This window comes from Lepidochelys kempii, chromosome 1 (genome assembly GCF_965140265.1).
Source record: "Lepidochelys kempii isolate rLepKem1 chromosome 1, rLepKem1.hap2, whole genome shotgun sequence".
Lineage (NCBI taxonomy): Eukaryota > Metazoa > Chordata > Testudines > Cheloniidae > Lepidochelys > Lepidochelys kempii.
In genome coordinates this window covers 119,699,486-119,716,705 of record NC_133256.1, presented here as the reverse complement: position 1 = coordinate 119,716,705, position 17,220 = coordinate 119,699,486, and the positions used below count along the sequence as shown (strand labels likewise).

General features: G+C 42.8%; 1 protein-coding gene across 5 annotated transcripts in view; it reads left to right on the top strand.

Moving 5' to 3' along the window:
• Nucleotides 1-483: 483 nt before the first annotated feature.
• The window catches only part of UBE3A (ubiquitin protein ligase E3A), a 93,567-nt gene continuing 76,830 nt past the window's right edge, over nt 484-17,220 (top strand). For 4 of the 5 annotated variants that reach the window (XM_073353037.1, XM_073353058.1, XM_073353018.1 and 1 more), the window contains exon 1: nt 484-506. The gene's annotated coding sequence lies outside the window, so the exon portion shown is untranslated. The remainder of the gene's footprint in view (nt 507-17,220) is intronic. The other variant, XM_073353027.1, reaches the window with a different exon arrangement.

The following is a 17,220-nucleotide window of genomic DNA, read 5'->3' as shown; positions in this document are numbered from 1 at the left end:
AACATGGCCGCCAGCGCGCGCGGCCGCCTAACCGCTGCGTGCCGACGGCATCCGCGCCGGGACCCTCGGCTGCCTCCGCGCCCCGCCCATTGGGAAAGGTGGGACCTCTATGGTTCCGGGCGGAAAGTAGCGCGCCCTGATCTCGAGCGCGGTGCATGCCGGGATACCCTGCTATGCCCGCGAGTCCTCCGAGGCTGCGCCGCGCCGATATTCGTGTTTCTCCCAAGATGGTGGCGCTGGGTTCGGGGTGAGAGAGGCGCAAAGCGGGCCCTGCCCACCTCCCCGACCGACCGACCGCCGCCCTCGCCTGCACCCGCCGCCCTCCGGACCCCGCCGAGGCCGCAGCCCCGTCCCCTCGCCGCAGCCCGGCCCGGCACAGGCAGCGGCGCCGCCTCCCCCGCCCCGAGAGCAGCGCGGGCCCCGCATGAGCCCGGGCGGCGGCGGCAGCAGCAGCAGCAGCAGCGAGAGCGTCAGGGCCGCGCCGGGGAGCAGGCCGCAGCGCGCAGGTCCGTACGCGGGGGTTAGGGGGCGGCTCAGCCCGGCCCGGAGACAGGCGCCGACGGGCCCAGGCGCGGCCCGCCCGCCCGCCGGCGTGTCCCGACTGGGACGGTTTCGGTTTCGCCGCTGAGGTTTGCGGGCGGGGGGCCTCCGGTGCCGGGGCGGGGATGGAGAGCGCGGGGCGGCTGCCCAGGTGCCCGGAGATGGGGGTCAGTGGTGATCTCCGAGGCAGCGGGCAGGTGCTGGTGGGGCCTCCGCTCTTTGCGGGGAGGTGCCCACGGGGCAAGGTACATGGTGTGAGCGGCCTCCTGTCTCTGGTGCACGCGGTGTGGGAGGTCTCGTTAACATGGGGCTACGGCTTTGAGAGAAGGGGGTGGAGAGGAAGCCTGACCAGTGCTTTGGGCATTCGCTGGGGAGACGTCAAGTCCCTGCTCTGTCACCAGCTTCCTGTGTGACCTTGGACACGTCACTTAGCCTCTCTAGGTAGGTCTACACGGCGTTTTAGAACCCACAGGAGCCAGCTTCCGAGTCCAGGGCAATGGGCTTGGGCTAGCAGGGCTCACTCCGGTGCTTTAAAAATAGTTGTGTAGACAGGGCTTTGAAGTTGTGGTGTGGGCCGGAGCTGGGGTTTTGAAACCCTGGCCTCCACCCTGAGCCACAACTTCAAAGCACTGTCTACACAGTTACTTTCAGAGCACTAGCAGGAGCCGCGCTAACCTGAGTCTGTGAACCCAGGCCAAAAGGCTTGCTGCTGCGGGTTCCAAAAGACTTTATAGACTGTGCCTTAGTTCTTTAAAGTGCGGGTAATAGTACTTCCTTATCTCATACTGTGTTGAGAGTTACAAATATTAAAGATTAGGAGGTGTTCACATGCTACTGTGATGGGGGCCATATAAATGTGGTAGTCTATTCAAGGGGGCAAGCTGACTTGCTTGTGTAATATGTCATCCTGGTTGAAGAGTTGGACTTCCTGAGCTGTAAACAAGCTGCTCTTCAGTTCACTTTATTTAGTTAATGTTGATTGCAGGATTTTACTGCTTCTTGTGCCAGTATTTAGCATCAAAAAACAAATATATTGGCTGGAATGTGCTCCTTGGACTCTTTCTGATCATGTCTCAAGTTATAACATAAGTAGTATGTTCTGAAGTTGTACCAGTGGCTGAGGGAAATGCTGGAGCTGTGGAAATGTTTTTATTAAATTGATTAGTTGTAAGCATATGGAAACTATAAACACTATCTTGTTAGGGTTGTTACTGTTAAGGAAAGCTTTCCTTCACTTTCTGTGTAATATCCACACTGCCGCTGGGTTCTAAGCATCTTTGGGCGGGAAATGTGTTCTAGGCACCATTCTTGTGATCTGAGACTTGCAAGAAGGCCCTGTGTGTATGGACTTCTGTGGGACTCTTTACAGATGCAAGGGCCTGCAAGGATCAGTTTTCCAGATTCGAAGTCTTATTTGATGCAGGACATCAAACCTACTGTATCTGTGGCAAAAAGTCAGTTTTAGGGCAGAGACCTTGTTTTTTATTTTATTTTAATGAAAAGTGGCTAGCACATTTTGTGTGCTACCAGAACAAATAATTTAATATATCATGTGCACTGAAAAAGCAAAAAAGCTGGGAAACAGGTTTAAAGATACAGATTCTATCACTTTATAATACTATGAAAGTTAGTGTTTGTTAGTGTTTGTGAACTGTAACCATATTCATCTTGTAAATTAAATCTCTAAAATGTGTATTAAAATTAATTTGAATAACTTTCTCACATAACATCCATCATATTGACTTATCTGTATATTCAGATTTTGATTATTCCTAGTTTTGGTCACTTTTAGCTGCACATCTCAGTCAGAACAACTGTAATTTTGTGTCAACTGATACAACATAAACCAGTCTTAGAACAAGTAGTTATCACAGTATTAGGTAATATATGGCACGATTTATCACACTGGAAGTTAAAAGAAGATCCTTGCTCTCTCTACTCTTGTGTTTTCCATCACTACAATATGAGTACCTCCCAAGAATTTCAAAATAAATAAGAATGGCTGTACTGGGTCACACCAATGGTCATCTAGCCCAGTAGCCTGTCTTCTGCCAGCATCCAATGCCAGGTGCTTCAGAGGGAGTCAACAGAATAGATAATCAAGTGGTCCATTCTGTGTTGCGTGTTCCCGGCTTCTGGCAAACAGAGGCTTGGGACACTTCAGAGCATGGTTTTGCATCCCTGCCCATTCTGGGCAATAGCCACTGATGGATCTACCCTCCGTGAACTTACCTAGTTCTTTCTTGAATCCTCTTTTAGTCTTAGGGCATGGCTACACTTGCAGATGTGGAGTGCTTTGAGTTAAACCAGCCTTCGCGGAGCGCAGTAGGGAAATTGCTGCAGTCCATCCACACTGACAACTTCAAGCGCACTGGCGTGGCCACATTTGCGGCCATTGCAGCGGCATTGGGAGCAGTGCATTATGGGCCGCTGTCCCAGCATGCAAGTGGCTGCAATGTGCTTTTCAAAGGGGGAGGGTGGGGTGGAGTGTTAGAGGGAGTGTGATATGTGTATGTTTGGGGGGAGAGTGGGTTTTTGGGAGGCTGAGGGCATGTCAGCATGCTGTCTTGTAAGTTCAGACAGCAGCAGAACCCCCCCCTTCCCCCCCCTCTCTAACAGCATTCCACACTAATGGCTTGCTTTGTCTCGGAGCAGATAAGCAGCCGGCTGTCAGAAACAGAGCTTTCAAAGGGCATTTCCGCATTCCTACAGCCGATTCCCAACAATGACAAGAGTGGCCACTTGACTTAAGGGGATTATGGGACGTTTCCAGAGGCTGATCAGAGCGCAGTAAAGCAACACCTCGTTCACACTGGCACCGCGGTGCTCCAGTGAGGGCGCAGCAAGCGTTATTCCACTCGCCGAGGTGGAGTACCAGCAGCGCTGTAGTCACAGAGTCAGAGCGCTCTATGTGCCTTGCCAGCGTGGACGGGTAGTGAGCTAGTGCGCCCAGGGCTCCTTTATTGCGCTGTAACTCACAAGTGTAGCCAAGCCCTTAGCCTTCACAACAACCTCTGGCAAAGAGTTCCACAGGTTGACCGTGCGTTATGTGAAGAAATACTTCCTTTTGTTTGTTTTAAACCTGTGCCTATTAATTTCATTTGGTGACCCCTAGTTCTTGTGTTATGAGAAGGAGTAAATAACACTTCCTTATTTACTTTCGCCGCACCGGTCGTGTTTTTATAGACCTCTGTCGTATCCCCCCCTTAGTCGTCTCTTTTCCAAGCTGAAAACTCCCAGTCTTATTTATCTCTCCTCATATGGAAGCTGTTCCATACCACTAATTATTTTGTTGCCCTTTTCTGTACGTTTTCCAATTCCAATATATCTTTTTTGAGATGGGGTGACCAGATCTGCCCACAGTATTCAAGAATACCATGCATTTATATTGAGGCAATATGATATTTTCTGTCTTATCTATCTGTCCCTTTCCCAGTGATTCCCAACATTGTTTGCTTTTTTGACTTTTACCAATATTTAAGTAAAAACATGAATCTTCATTCCTAGGCTTTAAGAGAAATAATTTGATTTGCTTAAAATTTATTTTTGGTTTTGATTTTAGTGTGAATGGGTTTTGTGCTCCTCCGTCTTTGAAAAAAGAAGTTATAGAGGGAAAGTTAGGTTGAGGAAATTTGTTTTGTATTTAGCTCTGAAAATGGTGAGGTTCATGGTCATTACCACCTTTTGTGGGAGTGAGTTCCACAGGATAAATCCAGCTCCTGTGAAAATTCCAGCTTCGTACCTCTCTTTCTTTTAAAAATTTACACAAGTTTATGTTTAAAACTCATTCTGCTTATTGCTGCTGTTGCTAAGAGGCAAATGTCAGTGATGTTCCTTCTGATTGGCAGTTTTTGTGGATTTTAGTTAACTAATGGAAGAAAAACATTGGTAGGTAGTATTAAATTGGCCTTTTAAAAATATTTAAGGTTTGTCAAATACAAATTGACACAAATTGTCACATGACCTAACTTGTCCTGTTATAATGACTATTTTCAGAAGGCTAAAGAGCTGTCTGTTTTATATTATGTTGGGCTGAAACTTATTACAGAACTTGTTAGCTAAGATAGATGTTTCTTAAGTTAATTAAAACTACATTTTTAGCATGCAAAGTTTTAAAAAAATAGTAGTAGCACTTTGGTTGATTTCAGAAGCTATTTAGTAGAACTCTGACTTTAAAAAAAACAAAAACAAACAAAAAAACAATGCTCACTTTTTAAAAAGTTAGAAAGCATGATCATAATGCTATTGCAAGACCTTAATAGATTTATCAACACTGGGTTATCGTCTAAATTTTCCCACCATAACAACTCCCTGCTAGTGTTACTAGTGTAGACAAGCTGTTGGAGTTTCAACCACCATGTCAACTAAACCAATACAGTCCCATTGCATTTTCAGTTCATAGAACCCTGAAAAGTTGTGCATCTTGCATATGGCTCAATTTTTCCAGCTTCATTTTTTTGTTATAATAAAGGAGAGGTATTGATCACTTCTCTGCATCAGCAAAGTTTTCTTGCCTGTTATGTATCACAACAGGCTTTGTGGGATGTGTAAAGAATTTAATAGCTTAATTTATACTTATTAATAACATGAATGCCCCATTTAACCAATATTCTGGATAGTTGAGATACTTGATATGCAGTTCTGTACAGTTTAAAGTCATTGCTTTTATTTTAACAATTTAAGTGTTGATGTACAGTGCATCATGATGCTGTAGGTGGGATATTTTAGTGCTGTTTGCTTGTTTAGCATCTTCAATAATCCTTTGGACATGACACCTTCAATGCATTTTTATCAACCTCTGTTCTGTATTAAACTTCTACACTGCTGAAATGTAGTGTTTTGAATGCATAAAAGTCAAGAAGTCTAGTTGATGAGGAACCACATCTCTTCTGCGTTGCAAATATATTTTCTCATCTGTTTACTTATTTGTAAAATAGATGTAATATTTATCTAACTTATTAGGGTATTCTGAGATGTGATTAATTTATGTACATTATTTTGACATCCTGCTATTAAAGACAGTGTAAAGTATATAAATGTAAACTGTTTATGTAAAAGCATACACAAACTATAGCTTCACTTTTCTTCTCTCCCTCCCATCTCTCAAAAACATTATCAATAAAAATTGAGGAAGCTGAGTACTAATGGGATTGGGTCTGTAATAAATAAATGAGGTTCATAATGAGTTAACGTAAATTCTCATGAAGGAATAAGTCTTTCCTATCATCACCAGCTGGTAGGAGTAGGTCCATGTGTAGTTCCCTCCTAGTAGATGATTCATGTAAGTAGACAGGCAACATATTTCCGCATAGGGTCCATGGAAAACACGTACTTGTGCTTCTTTGGTGTGTGGTAGTCCTTGGTCATGCTTTCTGCTTTTGGCCTACATGTAATGAAACTGCCTATGCACTAAGGGCCTGATTTTCAGAGGTCCTGGGCACCTGCATTTCCCATTTATGTTAATTGGACTTGCTGATGCTCAACAATTCTGAAAATCTTATCCTGAGTCTCTTGATTTTCTTTCCACCACCTCTCTACAGGCCCTCTGGGTTCAAAGGTGAATGGAAAGGGGTTCCATTGATCCTCTTTTTCTCTCCCTGCCTTTCATGGAGCAGGGATTTGGGATCTTCCATACACATACTTGGAACAGGAGAGTGCAGGAGAAGGTATGATGATATTCAAACTGGTTACTTTCACATAAATGGATTCTTTATAACAAAGGAGGCAGTGAAACATTTTTGTAGGGGGCTGAGTGTGGGAAAGTTTAGGTGTTTGATTTTCCTCATAGCTATGAAACTGGTCCACGCTTTTCTCCAGGGATGCTTGTGCACTTAGTAGCTAGATCTCCTGAGGTGGATTTGGAGAGAACTGCCAATGCTTTACTGTATGTCTACACTGCAGTAAAACACCCATGGCTGGCCTCTGTCAGCTAATCCGCACTCACAGGTCTCAGGTTGCAAGGCTGTAAAATTGCACTATAGCCGTTCAAGATCGAGCTGGAAGCTGGGTTCTGAGATTCCAGCCCAGTCCCAAACATTTACACTGCAATTTAATAGCACCGCAGCCTGGGCAGCTGCTGGGGCTTGCAGGGCTATGGGCCAGCTGCGAGTGTTTCATTGTAGCATAGAAATACCCTTAATGTTTTATGTCTCTTCTTGTGCAACAAGGGTTACCTCCTTGTGCTGTCATGGATGAGATGTTTCCCAGATCCTACCTCCTGATTCTGCAACAAGAAAGGAGAGGGAAGCATTAAACAAGGGCCACTCCCTCTAACCTTAACAGGAATTCTCTTAAAATAAAATAAATAAATAAATCAGTGAAATTCTGGAGAAACAGAAATCTTGCATTCACAAAAGCTTGAGCAGGGAGTCAAAGGTAGTAAACAGGTGTCTGGTGTTGTGTAGGTAAGGGACTAAATGAAGTAGAAATAACTTTTTTGGAAGATGACAGTACTAGACATGGGAAGGATAGATTTGAAATAGAGGAAGCTTTCAGGTTCCTGAGACACACTCAGTGGCATGGAAGCGGGATTGAAGGAAGCAAATGTGAGAAATGAACCCTGGTTGAGAATTAGTACATAAGAATTGCCATACTGGGTCAGACCAAAGGTCCATCTAGCCCAGTATCCTGTCTTTCAACAGTGACCAATGCTAGGTGCCCAAGAGGGAATGAACAGAACATGTAATCATCAAGTGATCCATCCCCTGTTGCCTACTCCCAGCTTCTGGCAAACAGGCTAGGGGTACCATTCATGCCCATCTAGGCTAATAGCCATTGATGGATCTGTCCTCCATGAATTTATCTAGTTATTTTTTTTTAATTATAGTCTTGGCCTTTACAACAGCCTCTGGCAAGGAGTTCCACAGGTTGACTGTGCGTTGTGTGAAAAAATACTTCCTTTTGTTTGTTTTAAACCTGCTGCCTATTAATTTAATTTGATGACCCCTAGTTCTTGTGTTATGAGGAGTGGAACACTTCCTTATTTTCTCCACACCGATCATAATTTTATTGACCTCTATCGTATCCCTCCTTTGTTGTCTCTCTTCCAAGCTGAAAAGTCCCAGTCTTATTAATCTCTCCTCATATGGCAGTTGTTCCATACCTCTAATCATTTTTGTTGCTCTTTTCTGTACCTTTTCCAATTCCAATATATCTTTCTTGAGATGGGGCAGCCACATTTGCAAGCAGTATTCAAAATGTGGGTGTACCATGGATTTATATAGAGGCAATATAATGTTTTCTGTCCTATTATCTATCCTTTTCTTGTTGATTCCCAACATTCTGTTCACGTTTTTTGACTGCCGCTGCACATTGAGTGGATGTTTTCAGAGAACTATCCACAATGTCTGCAAGATCTCTTTCTTGAGTGGTAACAGCTAAAATTATGTATGTATTCCATTTTATATGTATAGTTGGGATTATGTTTTCCATATGCATTACTTTGTATTTATGAACATTGAATTTCATCTGCCACTTTGTTGCCCAGTTTTGAGAGATCCTTTTGTAGCTCTTCGCAGTCTGCCTGGGACTTAACTATCTTGAGTAGTTTTGTATCATCTGCAAATTTTGCCACCTCACTGTTTACCCCTTCTTCCAGATCATTTATGAATTTGTTGAATAGGACTGGGCCCAGTACAGATCCCTAGAGGACACACTGTTTACCTCTCTCCATTCTGAAAACTGACCATTGATTCCTACCTTTGTTTCCTATCTTTAAGTAATGATCAAGACAGAAAGAACTTGGTCAGGGAGAGAGCAGTACTTACATATGCTCATGTACCAAATTTACCATCCAAATTTACTTTACCAAATTTACCGTCCTTTTTAGTCAATTTCACAGTCACAGGATTTAAAAAATCATAAATTTCATTATTTCAGCTATTTAAATCTGAAATTTCAAAGTGTTGTAATTGTAGAGTCCTGACCCAAGAAGGAGTTGTGTGTGCGGGGGTTGTGGTGGGTGGGGTTGTGGTACTGCAACTCTTACTTCTGTGGTGCTGCTGGTGATGGTGCTGCCTTCAGAGCAGGACAGCTGGAGAGTGGTGGCTGCTGGCAGGGAGCCCAGTTCTGAAGACAGCTGCAGCACAGAAGGGAGGATGGCAATATCATACCATGCCACCCTGACTTCTGCCCTGCTGCCTGCAGAGGTGGGCCATTGGCCAGCAGCCACCACTCTCCAGCCACCCAGCTCTGAATGCAGCAGCGCAAAAGTAAGGGTAGCATGGTATGATATTGCCACCCTTACTTCTGTGCTGCTGCTGTGGGGCACTGCCTTCCGAGCTGGGCATCCGGTCAACAGCCGCCGCTCTCCGACTGCCCAGTTCTGAAGGCAGCACAGAAGTAAGGGTGGCAATATCATACGATGCCACCCTTGCAACAGGCTTTCGGGTCAGGTACCCAAGTTGAGAGGTGCTGGTCTGCCCTGTGAAATTGGTATAGTATAGAGTAAAAGCACACAAGACCAGATTTCATGGGGGAGACCAGATTTCATGGTCATGAATTTGGTAGGGCCCTACTCATGTGTGAATTAATAGATCTGTAGATGCGAGAGTGTTAACTCATATTGGCAGGTGGGGAGAGGATGACTTTCATGTGAAGAGGAGGAAGAACTATGTGGGGGATGGATTGTGGAGCAGGGAATAAAGGATAAAATGGCTTATTGATTAAACAATATAAATGAAATAGCGTAAGACAATAGATTCATTAGAATGAAGAACATTTTTTCCCGGGGTAGACTTAAAGGAAGTAGTGATCTGCTTCTCTTTGAGGCTCCCCTAAGACTTTCTCCCAAACTATCTATAAAAAGCATTTCATATCAACTGGAGGAAAAGGCCAGTTGATTCAATATAAATATCTTCTTTTTAACTATCAACCTTTTTTTTTTTTAATAAGTTGAGCCTGCTTCCCCTTATCAGTTTTACAAACCCCATGGTTTGAGGGAAGTAGGGATGGTGTCACCTGCTTCAGTTTTTTCTACTACCTCCTTCCACCTTTCCCACCCTCTTTGCAGAATAGTGGAGAATTTCAGAGGAAGAACTGCAAATGCTCAACTGTGGAGCTATATTGGTGATGTCTTTAAATCCTCACTTCAGTGGCAGAGGCAAGAGGGGTGAGCCAACCACTTCTTTGAAGCATCCTGCTCTTTTTTTACTTGGGCACGGGGTGGAGTCAGAGGGGGGCAGAAAATGTGTTTTAAGAGAAACTTCTGATACTCATCTGAACAGATAACTTGGATTTTCCTTGGTGGGTGAAAGAGGCTTTATAGTCTTGATACGTGCATTCGCTGTCATTATAACTACATGGATTGTAAGGCCTGGTCTGCAGTTAAAATTTAGGTTGGTATAGCCACAGTGCTCAGGGGTGTAAAAAATCCACATTCCAAGTGCCATAGCTGTGCCAACTTAACCCCCAATGTAGATGCAGCTAGGTTGATAGGTTCTGTCAACTTAGCTACTGTCACTCAGGGAGATGGCATTCCTATCATAATGGAAGAAACCCTTCCATTGTGATAGGCTGCATCTACACTACAAGGTTATGCCAGCATAGCTACAGTGCTGCAGCTATGTCAGACATTGTAGCGTAGACGTGGCTTTAGACTTTTCAGCCAAACATATTGCAGCTTTCATCCAAATCATTTTAAAAGTATTGCTACATGTTTACATACATTGTTAGCCCACTATTCTTACACTTTTTTTTCAAAATCCCACAAACCGACGCAGTCCTTCTTGCTGTCCACCATCTCTGAGAGAAGCATGGAGCCTGCACAGCTCTGCACTATTGTCATGAGTGTTACAAGCACAGGGCGCACAATCCTGGAGCATTTGCAGAGCCACAAGAAGAACCAAATTAATGGGGAACGGCCTTCCTTGGAGGATGGATGGCTGTGGGGCATAACAAGAACCAATTCTGGGTTGTTGGTGGCGTTCACAGAGCAGCTCTAGACAGTGGCGCACTGCTTCCGGGCCTGAGAAACAAACTCTGGTGGGATGGCATCAAATACAAGTTTGGGATGATGAGCAGTGGCTGCAGAACTTTTGGACACACAAGGCCACATTTCTTGATCTGTGCTGAGCTCATCCCAACCCACTAGCACAGAGACACCAAAATGAGAGCTACACGAACAGTGGAGAAGTGAGTGGTGATGGCACTGTGGAAACTTGCAACACCAGTTTGCTACTGGTCAGTCGGGAATCAGTTTGGAGTCGGGAAATGGACCGCAGGGGCAGTTTTGATGCAAGTTTTTCAGGGCCATTAATCGCCTCCAGCTATGCAAGACTGTGACTCTGGGTAATGCACAGGACCTAGTCAATGGATTTGCAGCAGTAGTGTTCCTGAACTGCAGTGGAGCGATAGACTGCGCACACATCCCTATTTTGCCACCAGGCCACCTCTCCACTGAGTACATCAACAAAAAGGGCTATTTTTCTGTGGTTATGCAATCATTCATGGATCACTGAGGATTCCTCACCAACATCAGTGTGGGCTTGTTAGAGAAGAAACATGACCCATACATCTTTAAGAATATAGGACTGTTCAGAAACTATAAGCAGGGACTTGCTTTCCTGACCAGCAGATTACTGGCATTTCAACATTCCCACCCAGTGGTAGAGATCCTGGGGGGCCCAGCCTTCCCCTAGGTCACAAAGTCCAACTCCAGCCACCTTGACAGCACCAAGGAACCATTCAGCTACCAGCTCAGCAGATGCAGAATGACAGTTGAATGTGCTTTTGGTCGTCTGAAGGGTCACTGACGTTGTTTACTCACAAGATTGGACCTCCAGTGAGAAAAATATCCCAACGATTAGAGCTGCCTTCTGTGTCCTGCATAATATATGTGAAACAAAGGGGGAAAGATTTTTCCACCGAGGTGGAGGTGGAGTGGCTGTCTGCTGAATTTTAACATCCAGGTAACAAGGGCTACTAGAAGAGCTCAACATGGACCTATACAGCTCAGGGAGGCTTTGAAAGATAGTGAACCAGAGTAGTGTGTGGTTTTGTGGTATGCTCCACCTGGCCCTGCTCTTTTTGTAGCCTGGTAAGGATCGTGTGGTGACTGCTGTACATGTAGGAATATAAAGTTCCATGCAACTATTTTGTTTTGCATGATCCTGCAAGTTGTGTGTCACTGTTGTTATGAACTGCCTTTCTGCCAGAGCAATTCAGTCGATTCAAGAGAAACTGGGTGGATTTTAACCATTTATTGAAAACTACAATAGAAGTAGGTAGACAGTCTCACTTCCTGCTGGGTGGTCCAGCGAGGCATACCGGCTGCAGGCAAATGCATCTTTTTTTTTTTTTTTTTCCTGTTTAGAGTCTCATCACTACTCCACCACACAGAGAAGCTCTTAACACCCTCCTATTTATCCTGAGTTACGCATGTGCCTTGTAATGGTTACGTGCAGGGTGGATTTGATTTAAATCACTAGTCAGGAAGACTCTATTTAATCATGGATTTCTACATAAAAGTGCATTCTTGTTGGTTGGTATAACCTTCATACATATTCTTCACAACTCGGAGTTAGATGTAAATTTCATTTTTAGAAGGTACACAGTATACATTTTTAAAGTGATTTATTTTGAAAACTTTTCAGATTAGCTTTACAGCTATATTAGCAAATGAATGATTGATTGGTTATTTCATTTACCAAAGGTAATGGAAGCAGATATTTATGAAGTCATTGGGAGGTGAACTATCTCCAGTTCAACAGGTTAATCATTAATATTTGGAGGATTTTCTTTCCATGCTGTATTAGGAGGAGAATATCACCAGTCAGACATTTAAATTGTTTTGTTTAACTAAAACAATAACATTATGTATTCTGGATTTTTTTTCTTCAACAGCAAACATATAATATTTTAACAAAATAAGCATATGAATTTTTGAATTTAGTTAAACATTCAAGTTTTTTAAAATCAGGTTTGTTTTTGTGTTTTGTTTTTTTAACTAAAATAGTTCTGCAGCTAACTCCGTCATCTTCACTTTCATTTTCCTGTTCGTTCATAATCTGGAAAAGAAAAACAAGCTTTCCTGCTTTTTCAGGTCCCAAACGATTTCTCAATTTGGAATGAATTAGTCCAAAGGGAGAAGATATTCTTTCTAGACCAGCAGAAGAAGATACTGCTGTTAAAAGTGAGATTAGCACTTCAACAGTCTCTGAATCCAAGTGCTTACGTGACTTCCACCAGTTCACTGGTGTGACTTTCTTTAAAACACCATCAGCAAACATATATTTCTTGAATGGTTCACCCTTAGCTCAGCATGTGTTCAACATTTCTCTTAAGCCCAATGTTGAGAACTTTGGCAGTGACAGTGCCATCTCTTTTTTTCACGATTTTGTTCACAAACTGTCGTCAGATTAGGCCAGTTCTTGATACAGTGCTCAAAACAGTCCACTGCTGAGTTCCATTGCATGTCTTGTGGGAGAGTTAGTTTGGTTCCTCCCACTTTTTTCAGAGCAGTTGCTGCAAAGTGGTTGTTACGGAAGTATTTTGCCATTTCAACAACATTAGCGTTTATTTCTGGAACACTGAACTCTTTGGCTAGGAGGTGCATCAAATGAGCACTGCAACCGTATGTTATTAGGTTGGGACTCTCTTCTAAATAATTTCTTCTCATCTTGGATACATTTGCAGCATTGTGACCAAGCTGTGTACTAAACATTTGAATTTTTTTTAAAATTTTGTTATAGCTTTTACTGCTACTACTTGTAAGTATTCTGCTGTGTGCGCGTTTCCTGATGTATCAGTTGTTTCTGTAAGGAAGACATTCCCTTCTTCTGTTGTCACACAAGCACATACAACGGGATCGTTGTGAACATTGCTCTGCCCATCAGGACTCAGGTTAACAATTTTACCCTCTAGACCTTTTGCACACTGCTCAAATTCTCTTTCATACACTTTATCCTGCAATTTGCCTGTGACATCTGCTCTTTTGGGTGGATTCTATCCTGGTCTTAATGACTGAACCATGTTAATGAAGTGTGGGTTCTCAATCATACGGAAAGGGGAGTTTGTTGCATAAACAAACAGGGAAATTTTTTCATCAATTACCTTTTTGTAATATGCTGGTTCTTATCACAAACTTATCTATTGTGCTTTCTGAATGATGGAGGAGTTTTTTTTTTCTTTTTGCGACAGGTGGTATACTGTGGCTATGTGACATACATGTTGTGACTGAAACACTATAATTGGCAGATAACTATGAAACTTCAATCCATTTTGTGAAAGTATCCACTTACCAAGAGGTATTTATTTCCTCTAGGTGTGGTAGGTAAGGGCCCAGTATAATCGACTTGCACCTTAATGTATGGACCATATAGCCTCTGGGTTTGTTAAGGGAATCTTGCTTCTTCCCTGAGCTGCGTTGACAGAATCACACTGCAAGCAATTTCTGACATATTGGTCAATATCAAAACCACCAAGCTGTTTGCAATAGACATTCAGTTGAATGAGCAATGCTCTGGTGCCCCTCTTGATCACATGCAAGATACATGATGTCATTTTGTAAGTGTTTAGGCATTACTCACATCCGCTGGCTTTGTGGCTTTGCTATGAGTAGACCACCCCCTTCAGGTAGTATTCGAAGAGGAATTCCTCCCTCATCTTTTTTTAAAGAGAGATTTCATAGAGAGATTTTGTTCTGCATTTCAGCAAGACTGTATTTTCTGACTGGTGTTTGAGTTCTTGCTACAACACTTTGTTGTGGAGATTGCCAGCAGGGTACATTTAATGCTCCCTGTTTAGCTTCAAAATCAGCCTGATAGGACCCCCAGCAGAATGGAACATGCTTTTGATGAGCTTTTACTTTGCCAATTAAAGTTTCATCTCTTCTGCTTTTTAAAAGGGTAACTGTATACAGATATAAATCAGTGAGTGGTACAGGTTTACCATCTGAATTACACATAGCATTTTCCTCCCATTCTGAAAGCCAGTCAGCTAGAGCCATGCACACCCATTGAGAATCAGAACACAAGTACAGATCTTCTTCTAAGGAAACATTTTCCAAAACTCACTTCACCCAATTCAGCTTACTGAGCCAAATGTATATTACATTTGCTTGCAATCACTGTCTAATTGACAGGATCTATAAGTGCAAAACCAGTGTAGGCTCTTCCATCAATGTGGTATGATCAACCATCTGTAAACCACACCTGAATACATTTTAGTTCAAAAAGCTTTCTCATCCCATTTGGAGCCTCAGAAAGATATTTCTTTCGAGTGCTCAGTTGAAGAAGTGGGCACTCATGGGGGTTCCCACCTACCAATAAACCTAAAGCAGTTTTAGATGGTCCAGGCAGGGTCTTTACCTGCAAATCTGAATCCATTAAAGCTAAAGTCCAGTGTGCCAGCCAAGAATTTGATACCTGTCCATCTTTAATTTGCCCAGAGAAAAGATATTTTAGAAGGGTGTGAAGAGTCCTAAGGACTGTGTGTTTAACTCTGTAAGAGATTCAAAATATTGAATGGCCCAATACACTGCTCAACTTGTTTTTTGCTTGCAGAAAATCTTTCTTCCACTCAGCTAGGAAGCAGGGAAGCATAGGTGATAGGTTTATCCTTGCCTAACTGAAGCTGCATTAACACAGCAGAAAGAGCTGTAGTTGAAGCTCCTACTTCAAAATAAAAGGTTTTTGTAGGTTAGGATGTGCTGGTGCAGCTATCTGGGCACTTTTTGATGTTAAGCCATGGACTGCTTGATGGTGTTTTAGACTTCCATTCCCAAATTTCTCCCTTCTTGAGAAGCCTATACAGCGGTTTAGCAATTTCAGCAAATGCTGGAATAAATTCCCTATTGAATTTTGCAAATCTCAGAAAGGATCTCAACTCATGTTCAGAGTACTGGGAGGTCTAAGATACCTTGGACTTGTTCCTGAAGGGGCTGTCTGCTATCAGGGCCAATTTCAGTTCCCAGGAAGGATACTTTATTCCTGCCTATCTGAACCTTAATTTTAACCCTGTCTCAGTCAGCAGTTTAAACAACCAAGTTAGGCCTTCTCTGTGTGCTTCCTCAGTTTCTGAGGCAACTAATATATTATCATCATGTACCAATACCTGATCAGTTTCTAAAAGAGGAGCCAGAAACTTGGTTATGGCTGCATGAAATAATGTGAGCGTTATTAAATCCATGAAGAAGTAGGGTTTGTGTAAACTGTTGACCTTTGTGCATGAAAGCAAACTTATATTGGCTTTCTGGGGCCACAAGGACAGACCAGAAGCCATTAGTTAAATCAAAAACAGAAAACTACTTCTTTCTGTCAGTTACTCGTTCTAATAGATCTTGACAGGATGCTACCTGAGAGGGCAACTTCAGGAATCCATTGATTCAGTGCTCGATAAGCAATGGTTAACCTCTAGGAACCATCCAGTTTATGGACTAGCCAAAGAGGAGAATTATTTTTGTTAGTTGTGTGAACTAGTATCCTTTGGTCCACTAAGGACTTAATAATTTGAGTAACTGCCTTGTCTGCCTCCTGAGGGTATTTATGCTATTTTTCGGTGGAGGATCACTTCCCACAATTTGCACTTCTCCACTGAGCTTTCCACAGTCTTGTTTATGTGTAGCCCACAATTTATGGAATTGTCTTATTAATTGGTCCCATGGGAGGGTTCTACTTGAGGCACTGGGATGGATTCATTGATGGTTCTCATGTAGTAAGAGAATCCCTTGAATCAGGATTAGTTTCTATTCCTTTTCTAATCCACGAAATGTGTGTCTTATAATCATGGGTGTCACTCCCAAGAATCCCAATATCATCTTCCAAATTTTGTTTGCCAAATTTTGTGTCGGTTTGCGCCCCAGATATTATTATTATTGGAATTTTACCTTTAAAAGGTATAAAGAGGGTTGACCAGTGTAGCTATCCAATTCATATCTCCTTGATTTTAAGGACCCAGTGTGCACTTGGTTCTACAGGTAAGATACTGTTTGACACCCTGGTATCCACTAACATTTTGTATTGCCTATCATGATTTTAACATTGGGGCGCCCACAGGAATCCCAGGATAAGGGAACCCCTATGAGTTGGTGGAGCATGTTGTCCTATTGTGGACAGGGAGCACTAGGCTTCAGTCCTGGGACACCACCCAAGGTTCTATCTAAACAGGTACAGATTTAGAAAAAGTCTTTCCAGGTGCTATGTACTCATTTTTACAAAGTGACATCATTAACTTCCAATATGGAATTCTTTCCTTGACATCTTCATACATATACATACATACATATAAAAAATGTATTTATTTTTAACGGTCCCTTAACTCGAAATAAGAAGGCCTCTTTTGATCTTTTCCTTTATCCCTGTTTATCTCTGAGGCCCTTTTCCTCTCCTTCCTTTCTCCCTTGAATGGTCACAACAGATCTTGTTTTTCCTTTTGTCTTTAAATCCTGCCTAGCCGAGCTATCCTGCTATGCTCCATATGCATGCTTGGCAGCATTGAGGATTTTGCCCTGGGTATTGTTTGCATTGACCACCAAGGCAATCCTATTCCTAAAATCAGGATGGAATCCTACTATTAACATTTGTAGACCAGATTATCACAGTTGGCATCTGGGAAGATTAAATCATAACCTCCCCAAAATCCTGAGCTTCAAAATCCTGAGGGCTCTTATTCTCCCTTTGTTTTGTATTCTACAAATTAGTTCCCCCTAAGAGTGTGGCACTAGATTATTTTTAGCTTCTCTTA